Here is a 14,064-nt window from a genome sequence, read left to right on the forward strand (position 1 = left end):
TCTCAAAATGCCGCCAGGCCAGAGGACGGTCGCAGTCCCAACTTATGTCTCACAAATGCTCCTCTTCTGGCCATAAACCAACGCCAGATAAATATAAATACATATATTTGAAATACAGTGAATGCTCTGCTAGCGGACAGTTGCCTGAGGCCAAATGTCATTTAGTCAACTAATTCAATCTTTTGCCCCACTTTCCCATTTCAATACTTGCCCATTCCAAGTCCCATCTTTTGCCCTACTTTTCATTAAAGGAATTTCCATTTGCCTAATGGTGGGAAATTTCTAAAACTGACATTAGACCTCGGGTTTTCTTTTGTGCATATGCAATTTTCGTTCACTCTCAAGGATTTCCTTTTTTAACGGACTTTTTTAAAAAAGGAATCGAATGTAAAGGTATTTCTGTGGCTGTAGTTCGGCCTTAATAGAGGTATATATTTGCTATACACTGTTTTTAGTCTAGCTAAACGTACATGAAAGAGATACACATACACATGTTTATGTATATGTTTTCATCCTCCAACATTTTTAGCTTTGAAAGAATTTGTTTTATTAGAAATTCACATTTCCCATACTCTGGGCTTAAATATAAAATTTCCCTCTCTCCCATGCTCCAATAAGAAAACGCCATAAAATATCCCTGTGGCTGTTAAATGCATATTAATGCATGAATTTCCATTAGAGCTACCCGCCTTAGCCTGATTTCACTGTAGCTAAACGTACATATAAATATATTTCAAATAGATTCGGGTCACCCGCTGTATCTACTTTTCTCTCTTTTTTATTTTACTTTATGTATTTTTGTTTTGTTTTGTTTTATTTGGCTGTTTACATCATCGTTTGTCGTTCGTTTGTCCCCGTGGACGCGTGGCGGGAGGGCGAGCTTTTGTTGCATTTTTAAATATCAAAGCAAACTGCAGCATCTTTATCTAAAAGCTGAGACGTACACACACACACTTGATTGTTTATGTATGCGTGTGTGTGTGTCTGTGTGTGTCATAATACCTTTGGCATGCCGGGAGGGCAGCTGACAGCTGAATAACTTGGCCGCTCTGCTTGCCTGTTGCATGCAAATTTCAACATATGGAGCATTGAAACAGTGCCAGCTGATGACGTCATCGGAGAAGCTCAATTGAAATGCAACAGGCAACAGTTGCAAATTTTGCTGTTCATACATTCACACATATAATATATACATATTTTATATTTATGTAAAAGGGCTGTAATTTTTTGGCCTTAGCCGTTTCCCACGTGAAATACAATTTTGATTTCATATCAGCGATTCGAACTGGAACTGGGTGTGTTACGTTGATGTCAGCGTTTCGCACTGGAATGCTTAAATAGCAGCACCCGCTTCCACTCCCACTTCCAATGGCAACAGCGTGTAACCTTCAGCAATCGTTTGGCCAGGCATACATTCATATCTAGGGCTTTTCCAATGGAAAGTCGAGAGAGCCGGTTGGGTCAGCTGTAAGAGTCGCCACTTTTGATTTGGTAATGCCACTGGGACAATAGACAATAACTGATTGATAGTCGCGGCACATTCCAAGCTGCCTCTCCAGCTCCTCCACCACCCGGAACAGCGGTAAACTTGTTTTTGTTTTGCAAACCACACAAAGCTAAACAAATGTGTGTGCGCCCACTAGAGCCAAAAAAAAAAGCTGATGATTAATTGCAGAGGAGCTCTGCTTGCCTGCCTGCCAGGCGCGAACCGATTGTGCGTGAGTGTGCGTGCGTGAGACTGCGTGTAGTTGACCGCAAGCCGGACTGGAAGCTAGCTGGAAGCTGGCTGGAAGCAAAGCTGATCTAAGCGCGCAGAGGCATGCTTAGCCGCTGAAAGATCCCCGGGCTGACACTGAAGTGATCGGGGCACATGGGGCACCGACTTAGGGCCCCCAACTGCATGAAATCTAAACGAGCTTTTGACTTTTTATCATCTAAAATCGGTTAATGAACTGTGCGAATGGCAAACGAAAGTTAAGAACTAGTCGAGAACCGTTGAATATTCTTCTTATTCTTTACTTTTAGCATATTTTTAGCTATTGTCTCTCTCTGCTTCAGCTTCTTCGCCTTTTATTGTGGCAATTTGCATGTTGCCACCTTTCGCTTGTACCGTTAGGCGATACGCTGCAAGCATTTGTATGTACGTATGTATGTATGTATATGTATATAGGCATAAATTAACTAGCTTAGAATGGGCTCATTAGCACCTGTTTGACATTGCGAAATTTGCATTTAACAGCCATAATCATAATCGGGCACAAATATTGGCCCAAATTTAGATTTATTTATTTCGAATTTTTAAGCTGGATTGACGGCAACGTTGGTGGTCGGCTTTGCTCTCCCTCTGCTCCAGCTCTCTCTCTTTTTCCCTCTCTCTCTCACTTTGCTTTGCTTAATTGGAAGCGACTTGCGCTGAAAATCAAAAGTGCCAACAACAACAGCTATAGCAAACGGCAACAATAAGAAGCAGAAGAAGAAGCAGCAGCAGCATCAGCAGCAGCAGCAGCAGCAGCAGCAGCCACACATAAATCAACTTTGAAGTGCAGCGACGCAACGAAGGCTCAGCCTCAGCCTCAGCGTCTCAGTCGCAGCCTCAGCTCGGCCTTGCTTATCAACGTTTCCTTCATTTTGCTCTGCTGCTTCTTGTGCTGTGTGCTGCGTTTCTTTTTGTTTTTAGTCTTTACTTTCTTTGTTTGCCTTTTGTCCGCTTGAATTTTTGGCTAAGTGCAGTCGCGACTCGCTGCCAGCGTCGCAGTCGCCGCAACAGGTTCTCGTTGACGTGCTTGTTCTTGTTGTTCTTTAGCAAGAACTGGACGCATAGCACGCGCAACAGGTTCTGTCCACTGCCTGATTAAGTGGCGAGCGAGTGAGCGAGCAAGCGAACGAACAACTGAGTGAGCATTTGTATACTATGTACATATGCATGTGTGCGTGCGTGTGTAGTGGCTCTCTTGCACGCTCTCAGGCACGCACACTTAGACACGCGGACTTGCAGGCGCGCTCACTGACAGCTGAGATATCGAGTGAGTGACTTTCAATATTACAAAAACAAAACAAAAAAATACCTGTTCGTGCTCGTTGTTGTTGTTGTTGTTGCTATTGGTATTGATTTGCTCGGCATGCATTTGCTCTCTGCTCCGTCCACTATGATAAGACTGACACCCATTAGCAAACGTTTTTACCAAGCAGTATGGAATTGCCTCTCATATGTAACATATTGAGAGCAGCGTCCGAATTTCCACTGGGGTTTTTTTGTCTTTGCCTACGACAAGCGGCGCAGGTAAGCGCAAACCTAAGATTGCGGCTTTGCGTCTGTGTGTGTGTGTGTACGCGCTCTCTGGGTCTCTGTCTCTCTCCCTCTCTCTTTTGTGTGGTTTGCGTAGCCGAAGAAAAACATTTTCGCAACTGCCGCCGCGAGAGCGTGTCTTTAAGTGTGCTCGTGTAGGTGTGTTGGACTCTGGCTCGCCGCTGATGTTGCTGTTGCTGTTGCTGCCGCCGTGAGCTTTGCCTGATCGCGCCTCAGTCTCCAGCCATTCAGTCAGTCCACTTTTGGCTCTCGTCTCGTGCAGTTTAGCAAAGCAACCGAATAAGTAAATGCACCGCGTTCATTGGCCGCGCGTTTACGTGTACGTGTGCGTGTGAGTGTGAGTGTCGTCTAGCTGGTGTGTATATGCATATACATACATGTATGTGTATTAGTGTACACACAATGCAATTAATACAATGGAAATTAATATAAAACAAGAAATGAATTAATTTTCTGATTCTCTGTTTACTTACGGTTCAATATAATTGATGACAGCACTTATGCGAGTGTATATATATATATATGTGTGTGTGAGATTGTGTAGACGTGTATTGGTGTTGGTGTAAAGTAAAGCAGCGACCATCACGCGTTCAGCTAGCAAACAAAAGTGCAACAGCAACTGCAGAGGCCGCAACACGAAACGGCATTTCTTACGTGTAAAATGTGCCTCAAGAAGTTACAAAATTTCAGCAAACATAAACAAAATACCCATTAAAACAAAGAGTTGAAAATATATATATGAACAAAATTGTTATTGTATAATAAAAGCAAAAGAAGAAGCAGAGTCAAGCGTAGCCTTCAACGTGCGCATTTCTTCCGCTTACAACGAAACTTCTTTTGCTGTTACTGTTGCTGCTGCTGCGCAGCTGCCGCGCTGCTAGCGTTTCTTCTACAATACTTTTGCTGCTTCATTTGCTAGCGGGTGGCTAAAAAAGCTTCTTCTTCTTCTACTACCTCGACTTCTTCTACTTTTGCTGCTTCATTCGCTCGCGGGTGGCTAAGAAGCTTCTGCTGCTGCTTCTGCGGCTGCTTCTTCATAGCCAACTCCATGTTTGAGGCCAACAAGTTTTGCTCAAGCTTTTTGCCTTTTATTTGACTTTTTTTGTATCCAACATTTTCCAGACCAGTTTTTGGCGGCTGCATTTTGCCATTTTCCGCGCTTTAGCACGGCAGAGGTAGAGAAGCTGCCGCAGTATGAGGGGCAGCGGCAGCAGCTGCCGCCCCATTGGCAATTGCACTTGGGAAAACTCTTTCCAGCCATATAAAGCGTATACAAACATATTTGCCAAGAGCCATAACAAAGGCAGTCGGAGTACGTGTTTTGGATTATTTTAATTGGCGCCAGACGCCGCGACATGTTCACACACATACAGACGTACAAAAAGAAATATTAAAAAAAAAAAAAATAGCTAAAAAAGCAAATTATATGTCTTAGGGTTCAGCTTTTTGCTAGCATTTGAATGGACCAAAAGAACATGTAGAACTGATAAAACAATAAGAGAGGGAGAGAAGAAAAAAAAACACACACAAAGCGAAAAACTTAAGATTCAGAATGACTTTAGGTACAGGTGTGTAATAACTGTTAATAGAATTCTAAGCCAAACATGTGCTAGCTGTAGCTAAAACGTCAAGTGAACTATGAGCAGCTAGAGGCAGCTAGTGGCATATAATTTATAGAGAATGTATGTATGTATATAGTATAAAGCAAAATTCGACTCAGAATGCCTCCATAAATATAATCAATTAAAAAAGTTGTTAATGGAAACTTTAAATAGACAGCAATTAGTTACAAATATTTAGTTTATGATTGCACCTAAAAAAGTAAAGTGTTAATTTATTGTATTTAAGTATTTTAGAGACATTAAAAAATATCATTTTTATGGGCTTAACTAAAAATGGTATTTCTTTAAAGTTTTGCTTCGCCAATTCTAACAATTTTACAGAGATTGTGCGTGTATTTGTAATATTTATTTGTATACATTTACATCCACAAATTTTTGGATATATAGTTTAAAAATATATTCATTGGTTGCTCCTAAATTCATCATGCTTTTTAATCAACTAAAATCTTTCCCAAATGGAATAGACATATCTTGGTTTAAGATTTTTAGTTTTATATTCTTAAAATTTGTTTTTGTTATTCTAACAAATAGTATGATTAACTTAAACAGCACTTGCTCTTTGGACAGCTCTATTTATTTGCATTTCACTCAAGTCGTGTTGAAACTTCCTAAAAACGATCTATATAAACCCGGAAGACTTTTGCTTAACACACAATTGAAGCGCGCAGAACTTGATAATTGTTGTCTTTTTTTCGGCGGATTTTAATTGTGGATTAACGAGTGGAAAAATGTACATGTGGCTTAAGAGTGGGAGAGCGAGAGAGAGAGAGAGAGAGAGGGCGTGGGTGAAGAGCGGGCGAAAACGGCAGAGTGAAAGATAGGGCAACAGGTATTATGCCGATGTCAGCTGCTGATAAGGTTTGATAAAAGGGAAACGTACAACAGACATATAATTCCCAAGCATTAAGAGATATGGAGAGAAAGAAGGCAGCGTGAGAGAAACAGAGAGAGAGCGAGAGAGAGAGAGAGAGAGCAATGGGACAAATGGAAATAGGAATCGAAAAGTTGAACTCATAGTCAAGCAAAGAATTACAAATATACACATGTATATATACGTGTGTCTGGGAAGGGGGTTTCACTCTTGGGTTCAATACACCCCGTCATCCGAAAAATATTTGTATGCGTGCGTGTGAGATTGATTGAATTATGAATTGAGCTACAGAGCCAAAGAGACGAAGACGATCGAAGTTTCGTTTCAATTAAAAGCATGCAGCGACCTTGCCAGCTGTGGCTAAGTGGGTTTGCGGTACAGTGAGCACTGGATATGTGGAATATATACTACAAGATATGTATAGAATAGACATAAGATATAGTGAGATTTTCATTGGAATTTCTCTTATAAATCTTTCAATTCATTCCATGATTGCCTCAGCCTGGGCAATATCTAAAATTTTTGCTTTAGACAGTTCTTGCTGTATCTGTTTTTGATTAATTATCAATGTATAGTCAATATAACTCTCATTCATGTTTACTCTGTTGAGCTAGTACTGTATCTGTGCTAGTATCTGAAGGATTGTATATCTGAGTAGCTAGCTATTTGTATCTATGTATATCTATTATTGATAGATTGTCAATATATGTATACTGCTTGGTATACTCAACACTCGCTCTGCAGAGTTATCTGTAGGGTTATCTGTATCAGTATCTGTAACTGGTTAGCTAGCTATTTGATAAATTGTGTCCCTCAATGTTCACTTTGTCCAATTACCACTGTAGCTTTATCAGTATCATATGGATTATGCATACGATATATCTAGCTTTTTCCATATCTAATAACTTAGCAATATATAACTTTTGTTATTTTCAACGTTCCCTCTGCTGAATTACCACTGTATTTGTATCTGATGGATTGTGTATCTGAGTAGCTGCATGTCAGGCAATCATTGGCAACCAGTTTTTCTGTTGTTGTTGTTGTTGTTTTTTGCTCCATCTTCGTGCTGCCTGCGTATGGAGCAGCATTCTCTTTTATCTTATCTCGTTGGGAGCGTCTAAGTAAGAGCCTGGCTAAGTCGAATTTTAATCTTATCTGTCAGCCACTAAGTAGTGCAAACAGCAGAAACAGAAAAAAAAAAAACAAAAAAACAAAAAAATAATAACAAACGAACATCAACACGAGCAATTCAAAAGTATTTCTCGAGTGCGTTGTCATTGTAAATTGTTCAGATATTAAAACAAAACGAAAAACGTAAAATGATTTCCTTAAAAGTACAAACAAATACGATTATATATCGTTCATTATGTGAAGAGTTTAAACTCGGTTCGCCTTGTGCGAGCTCAGCATTTCTGGCAAATTGCGCCCTAAATTTTGGAACAGTTAAGCAAATAGCAAACAGAGACACTTACGTAGAACCCACGAAAAATTTGTTGTCTGAATTCCTCAGAAATAACAAGATCATTGTGAATTTGCCATTTAGACAGGGTGGATTTTTATAGCTGTTAGCTGTTAGTATATACATATATAGGAAATCTATCTGGGAAATCTTAACAGGGATATCTTTTGTATCATTTTACAATTTTCCAATACACTTAAAAGTTGGCAGCAAATTTTTAGCATTTCCCCATTTCCCAACCCTCTTTAAAGTAAGTAGATTTTTATAGAAATTAGGAATTTAATGAAAATATAAATATGTAAAAAGATATGTATAAAATTGGTTAAAAATACAACAAAATTATTATTTTATTATTAATTATATTTGTTGAATTAAAAAAAATTTAATGTTTTTAAATATTTGTTTAACAATATATATAAATGATATTAAATTATTATAATCGGAATTATTATAGTTATATTTTTTGCTTTTAATTCAAGCCAAACCATAGTATTTTATCTAATTATTTGTTTAATTTAATTTAATTAAATTTAAAACAATATTTAGTTGTTTTTTTTTTTTTAAATTAACTTTAAAAAATTTAATATCAAAAACTTAAACTTAAAAAAACTTAAAATACAATTTATTTATATTTGTATGTATTATAGATTCAGATTTAATATCAAAAACTTAAACTTAAAAAAACTTAAAATACAATTTATTTATATTTGTATGTATTATAGATTCATATATTTTATTAAATATTCAATTATTCATAATCATTTAAATGTGGTCTATTATGTTGCATTTTTTTATTGCATTTTCTGTGCCACTTAATTAACATCTGATTGTTTTCACATTGCTTGTAGTTTCTGTTCTTTAAATATGAAAAATGTCATTTTTAAAACATGTTGTGGCTTAGCATTTGATAAGATACCAAGTTTTATGTTATTTTTAAATTTAATCTGTTTTTGTTTTTGGGCTAATTTGATGCGCAGCACTGATAAAGTGAGTGCTGCAAATTATTTCATTGTGATTAAAATAAAGCAAGTGCTAGATGCGAAAAATATATATAAATCAATATACATATACATATATAAATGTTTATACATTTATAAAGTTTTTAGGATCTACAAAGAAAATTCCTTTAGATATCTGGTTTTCATGAGCTTTACATATTTTTACTTTGTGAATAGCAATTGCTATAGATTTTATAGTTATATTATTACAACTATATGTACCATCTTAAAGGCAAGTGTTCTATGTGCTATTTATTCGTGTATTAATATGTATGTGTGTTTACATATCTGCATTTAAAATTTTCCCAAGATGTTAATACGGTTTTCTAGTCATAATTGTGGAAATTTATTGTCGCACATCTGGCAGGCATGAATATATATATATTTATATATATCTACATATGCAGTTACTAACTAGTTTGTTTTTCTTTATTACAATTATTTCTGAATTTCCAAGTGCAGTCTCTACCTCTCTCTCTCTCTCCTGCTGCTTTCTCTAACTCGCTCGTTTGCTCTGTCTGCTCTGCTCCCGTTGGACGTTTTACAATTTGTATTTGCTTTTTGCCAAAGTGCTTGGAATGTGCTGTGCAAATATTTGTGACACACACACACACACATCTAGTGAGTGTTCTGCTTTTCGTTTCGTTTTCATTTCATCTCATCTTGAGATCAATTTGATAAGCGTTAATGACCTTGCCACCAACGACCTTCACATCCTGTGCGCGCACAAATGGCGGAAGTAAACATTTTTCCGAAGAAGAAGAAGAAGCAGAGGAACAATAGTAGGGTATATCCGAAAGGAAGATTTTGATAGCGAAATACGAGCGTGTTTAGGTAGTTGGAAAGATCGCAGCGCAGGCTGAGGCTGCGACTGTGGCTGTGGCTGCGACTGAGGCTGTGGCATGTGGCATGCGGCATGTAGCATAAATAATGCCAAGGTGTAGGTGTAGGTGCGAGTGAGTGTGTGTGTGTGTGTATGTGTGTGTGAGTGTATGTGTGTGTGTGTGTGTTGCGGGTGCTTGCTGTCAGTTACCAAGAAGCGCATTCACAGCATTTTTTGCTTGCAGTTGCTGCCGCTGCCGCTGCCGCTGCTGCTGCTGCCGCTGCAAGTGAAGCGCAGCAAGCAGTAAAGCAAACGTTGAACTTGCTGCCACGAGAGCTGGTGGCAGCAACAATTGCTGATTGTTGCTCCGCAAAGCCCTTTTTTGTAGATGATTGCGGAAATCCGAGCGAACGAATGAAATTTAATTGTAAATTTATGCGTCTTGTTGCTGTTGCTGTTGCTGTGGCCCGTTGTGTGAATGCCACAGCGCCATGCGATCTTCACTAGCTTCACCTTTTGTCAGCCGCTGCTACCTGTGAGAATTGACAAAAATTATAATGAATCGCACAGCGAGAGCTGCGAGCGGCGAGGGCCAAAGCCTTGCAGCTAAATGCAAACACACAGAGCGCTGGCAGAGCTGGCAGCGTTCAGGTAAAAGCTAATCACAACATAAGCGAGCAGGTAAAACAGTTTCATTCATGTTGTTGTTGTTGTAGCTAGTGCTGCTGCTGCTGCTGTAGTTGTTGTCAAGTAGTTTGTTACGCTTGTTAGTAGCAGCTCGGAGACTTCGGCCATTTGAACAGAATTTATGACAGTCACAGTTCAGGGACAGCCACAGCCACAGCCACAGCTATAGAGCAGAGCAGAGCTCGCTCGCTCTCAACTTTATCAGGCAACTTAATCTCGCAGACAACTCTTTTATTTGAGTTTTTGCAAACGGCGACAACCCTGGCATAGCTGAAAATTGTTTTTGCTGATAAGCAGCGACTGTGGAAATGACATGGGTGTTAATGCCATAAAGTCGGGTATTAACTACTTTGAAGTACTTGGACGCGGAGAAAAAAACAAAACAAAACAACTCTGAACTCAGTCGAGCTGAGCTGCTGTGAAAATAAGTAAATTGCCAACGAGAATTCTTGGTATGCTAGATGGAATCTATAGATGAAGTAGATAGCGTTGGAAAATATAGAAAAAAAAAAAATATTCTACTGTTTTTCTTACTTCTTTATTCTTTTTTTGCTTGGTTTTCTGCTAAGTTTTTCTTTTAGTTATTTCATTAGACTGGCAATGAAAATTCTTGCTATAAAATTGCTTTTTAGTTAGTTGGAAACAATTCAGAAATTATATAAATTTATTATAAATACTTTGTCGAAAATTCGCAAATATTCTCAAAACTTTTTTACTTGGGGTAAATTTTCCTCTTGATTTTCTTTAAGATTTAATAAATCTCTGAGGAAAATATTTTACACGGAAAATTATGGTCTAATGATCTATAACATCAGTTCTCAGTCGTTCTATATACTACATAAATGATCCGCTCTTTCAGCACCTTTTCGATTGCACAGCTGAGAAAAGAATTTTTGAGTCAGCGCAAGAAAATTGTTTTTGTTGACATGCAAATTATTATTATAATTTAAACAATTTATTTCCGGTATTTTAATGTTTAAAAAACATTAACCCATTATACATTTGTAAATGTAGTGAGGCAAGTGCTTAAAAATAATTTAATATGGTCTTTATGACAATTATAAACAATTTTTGTAGTTTTACTTAATTTGTATTTAATTAAAAATAATATGTATTGTAATATACATTGAATTTTTATACTTTCTGAAGTTTCTTAAATGGTTTCTAATTATTTTCTGAAAGTTCCTCTAATTTTAAATATTCCTCAAAAGATCTAGCCATATCCATATCTTACATTGTATTATCTTACATTGTATTAAGATTTCGTCGACTCATCAATCACCAATTCATGCCGAAATGTCAATTTTTGTTAGATAGATAATAATTTATGCTTGCGTCAAACATAACACCATAAAGCGATTGGCTTAAATCGAACTATTTACATATTCCGCATCAAGATTGAGAATCTTAATTGTGAATAATAGCGATATGATTGCTATCTGACTCGCCTCGGCTGGTTCTTCATTCCCACAGTAAATACTGTATGGCTAAACGCATATTTAAATCGCATCTATTATAAAAATTTCCTGTTTAGGATCTATAGACACACTTGGCGAGTGAGAGAGAGAGGGGAGAGAGAGAAAGAGAGAGAGGGAGAGCTGGAGCGAGAGCTGTCTGTCTATGTAATATACTCGCCGTCATCTGATTAGAGCCTGTTTGTGACCTCGCTTGTTTTGTGGAATTTATTGGACTACCTGATATCTACCAATAAGCACACCGCAACACACACACACACACACACACACACACACACACACACATAAACTTGTTCGCCTGGGCGTGGCAAAAGGGGCGCTGGGGTGTTCGAAGAGCTTGTCTGCAGCTGTTAACTGTGCCCATTTCGCTGGCGCCAGTGTTTTGGCCATGTTTTTCCGCATTTTTCACGATTGACCAAAAAATAATAAAACTGAAAAAAGAACGACAAAAACAAAAAACAAACAAAAAAATGTCATTTTGCATTTAACCAGTCAAAAGTGTCTAATTTCGCTTTTAGCGCAATAAAAAACAATAAAGAAAAAAATTAAAAAAAAAAACAAGTAAGAAAGCTCTAGTCGAGACTGCTCGACTACGAGATCCCCTGAACCCTTGGAACAATAGATATTTCAATACTTTTTCGCGACTTTCAGCTTACACAAGAAACACGCACACACACACACACACACACGCACGTACGCAAACACGCATACATACACAAACGCATACACACACACACATACACACACACATACACAAACACATACACACACAAGCAACCACGCATAAACACGCATGGGCTGCAGTGTGCGCTTACTATGAGAACTTAATTGTTTAATAACTTTTTTTATGGATGTACGATCTTCATGAAACTTTTAGATTATGATTATAACATGAATATGCATGTAATTGCCAAAGCACAAGTCTCTAGTATTTGAAATACGCTTTTTACAAAAGTGAGGGTGAGGGGGTGAATTTAGAGGTGGGGGGTAAATTTTAACAAAAACCGAAATTGTATAAATTGCATATAAGCATACATTAAAAATTTGGGGACTCTAACAATAAAGGTGTAGAAGATATAATTTTATAACTGGGTTTCGATAAGGTTTTTTATCGATAAAAAAAGATCGAGATGAGTTATCGATTTTTAATGATAAACTTGATATGCGCGCTGTAATTACGGACATTTTAAAAAAAATTTGAAGTCTCTAGCTCTTATATCTTCTGAAATCGACGCGTTCATACATACGGACAGACGGACAGACGGACAGACGGACAGACGGACAGACAGACGGACAGGGCCAAATCAACTCAGCTCGTCACCCTGATCAAGAATATATATACTTTGTGGGGTCTGCCACGCCTCCTTCTCCCTGTTACATACATTTCAACAAAACCATTATACCCTGATTTCCCATTGAAAATGGGTTCAGGGTATAAAAAAAGCCAAAAACAAAGACAACAAGAAATAACCAGAAAAATATAACAAAAATGCGTTAACAGGCAATGCACGGCTGCAGGATGCCTTGTAGAATTTGTATCAAGCCCGTTTTGATTTAATTTCGTTCGATAATTGGACAGATTTAAATTGCCTAAGATTTCGATTTTTAGAGATTTATAGTTTTGAATAGATTTGTTCTATTTCAAAGTTTTTTTAGGCAATAAATGTATTCAAAATTATAAATTTGATCTACGACGGCCTCAAAAATGAAATCCAGTTATTCCATATCCATCAATTAAACTCCCAAATAAATACAATATACCCCTCTCGCAATGGGCTACAGGGTAGCATGACATCGAATCAGTTATAGGCCAAATCTTGGCTGTGTGGCAGAAGCTCAGCTGCTGCTTTTGGCCATAATTAACCTAGCTGTTGTAGTTGTTGTTGTTGCTGTTGTTGCTGTTGTTGTTGTTGCTGTTGTTGCTGTTGCTGTCTGTTGCCTGTAGGCTGTTGCCTGTTTTTGGGCAGCAGCTTTCACGCACACAGCGATTGGAGCACAGCGCACAGGAGCAACAGCAACAGCAACAGCAACAGTTGCCGCCAGCATTGGCAATGTCAATGCACTTGAAGGCAGCTAGACTCGCCGCTGTTAGCCTGGCTAACTGGCAGTCAGGCAATCGTATGTCGCAGATTTATCTCTCTCCCTCTCTCTCTCTATCTCTCACACACACACACACTCTGCACGTACTTTGCCCCCACAAAAAGAAATGGATGGAAGGAAACAGAGACAAACAGTCGAGGCTGTCTTCTAACTGGCCGCTGAGACTGAGTTTTGTCAACTGCAACAGAAACTGGATTTCTATTCGCTTCCTTTGGCGACCGAGCAAAAAAAAAAAAAAAAAAAAAAAAAGAATCAAAAGGTGGGGAGGGTAGGGGCATTTCTCTCATAATTATGCATTAAACACTTGAAGTTTTGACGTTGCAGCTGGGCGTCGCTGCAATTTGCATATAGAAACCATAGAAACAAGATGACATAAACTGAAACTGAAATGAACAAGTTGAGGAGGTTTTGCTGCTGCGTGGGCAACACAAACCAGGCAAAAACAAATCGCATTTGAAATATGTGTGTGGTTGTGTGTGTAAGTGTGTATGTGAAAACTTGTTTATTGGCTTAGCAGAAGGTTTTTGGGCTGCTGCCCTCTTGGGTCAATGTTATGTAAACCTGGTTCACTTTTCACACAAACTGCAGCAAAAGCAAACATAATAAGACGGGCGCATATTACACAAAAACCCAAATAACAACAACAACAACAGCAGCAGCAGCAACAGCAGCAACAATAAATAACTTGGCCAAAGCAATCGATTCAATTTTGTTGGCTGGCT

The 14,064-nt window shown here is 38.1% G+C and overlaps 1 protein-coding gene across 4 annotated transcripts in view; it reads left to right on the top strand.

Moving 5' to 3' along the window:
• The first annotated feature begins 3,496 nt into the window (after positions 1–3,496).
• Positions 3,497–14,064, top strand: part of LOC6578988 (protein Shroom) — a 69,158-nt gene continuing 58,590 nt past the window's right edge. Inside the window, exon 1 of one of the 4 annotated variants that reach the window (XM_032730191.2) lies at positions 3,497–3,590. The gene's annotated coding sequence lies outside the window, so the exon portion shown is untranslated. Of the gene's footprint in view, positions 3,663–14,064 lie in introns of all 4 variants that reach the window. The other 3 variants (XM_015163407.3, XM_032730189.2, XM_032730190.2) reach the window with 3 other exon arrangements.

The sequence above is a fragment of the Drosophila mojavensis genome, unplaced genomic scaffold (genome assembly GCF_018153725.1).
Source record: "Drosophila mojavensis isolate 15081-1352.22 unplaced genomic scaffold, ASM1815372v1 contig_80, whole genome shotgun sequence".
In the NCBI taxonomy this organism is placed as follows: Eukaryota; Metazoa; Arthropoda; class Insecta; order Diptera; family Drosophilidae; genus Drosophila; species Drosophila mojavensis.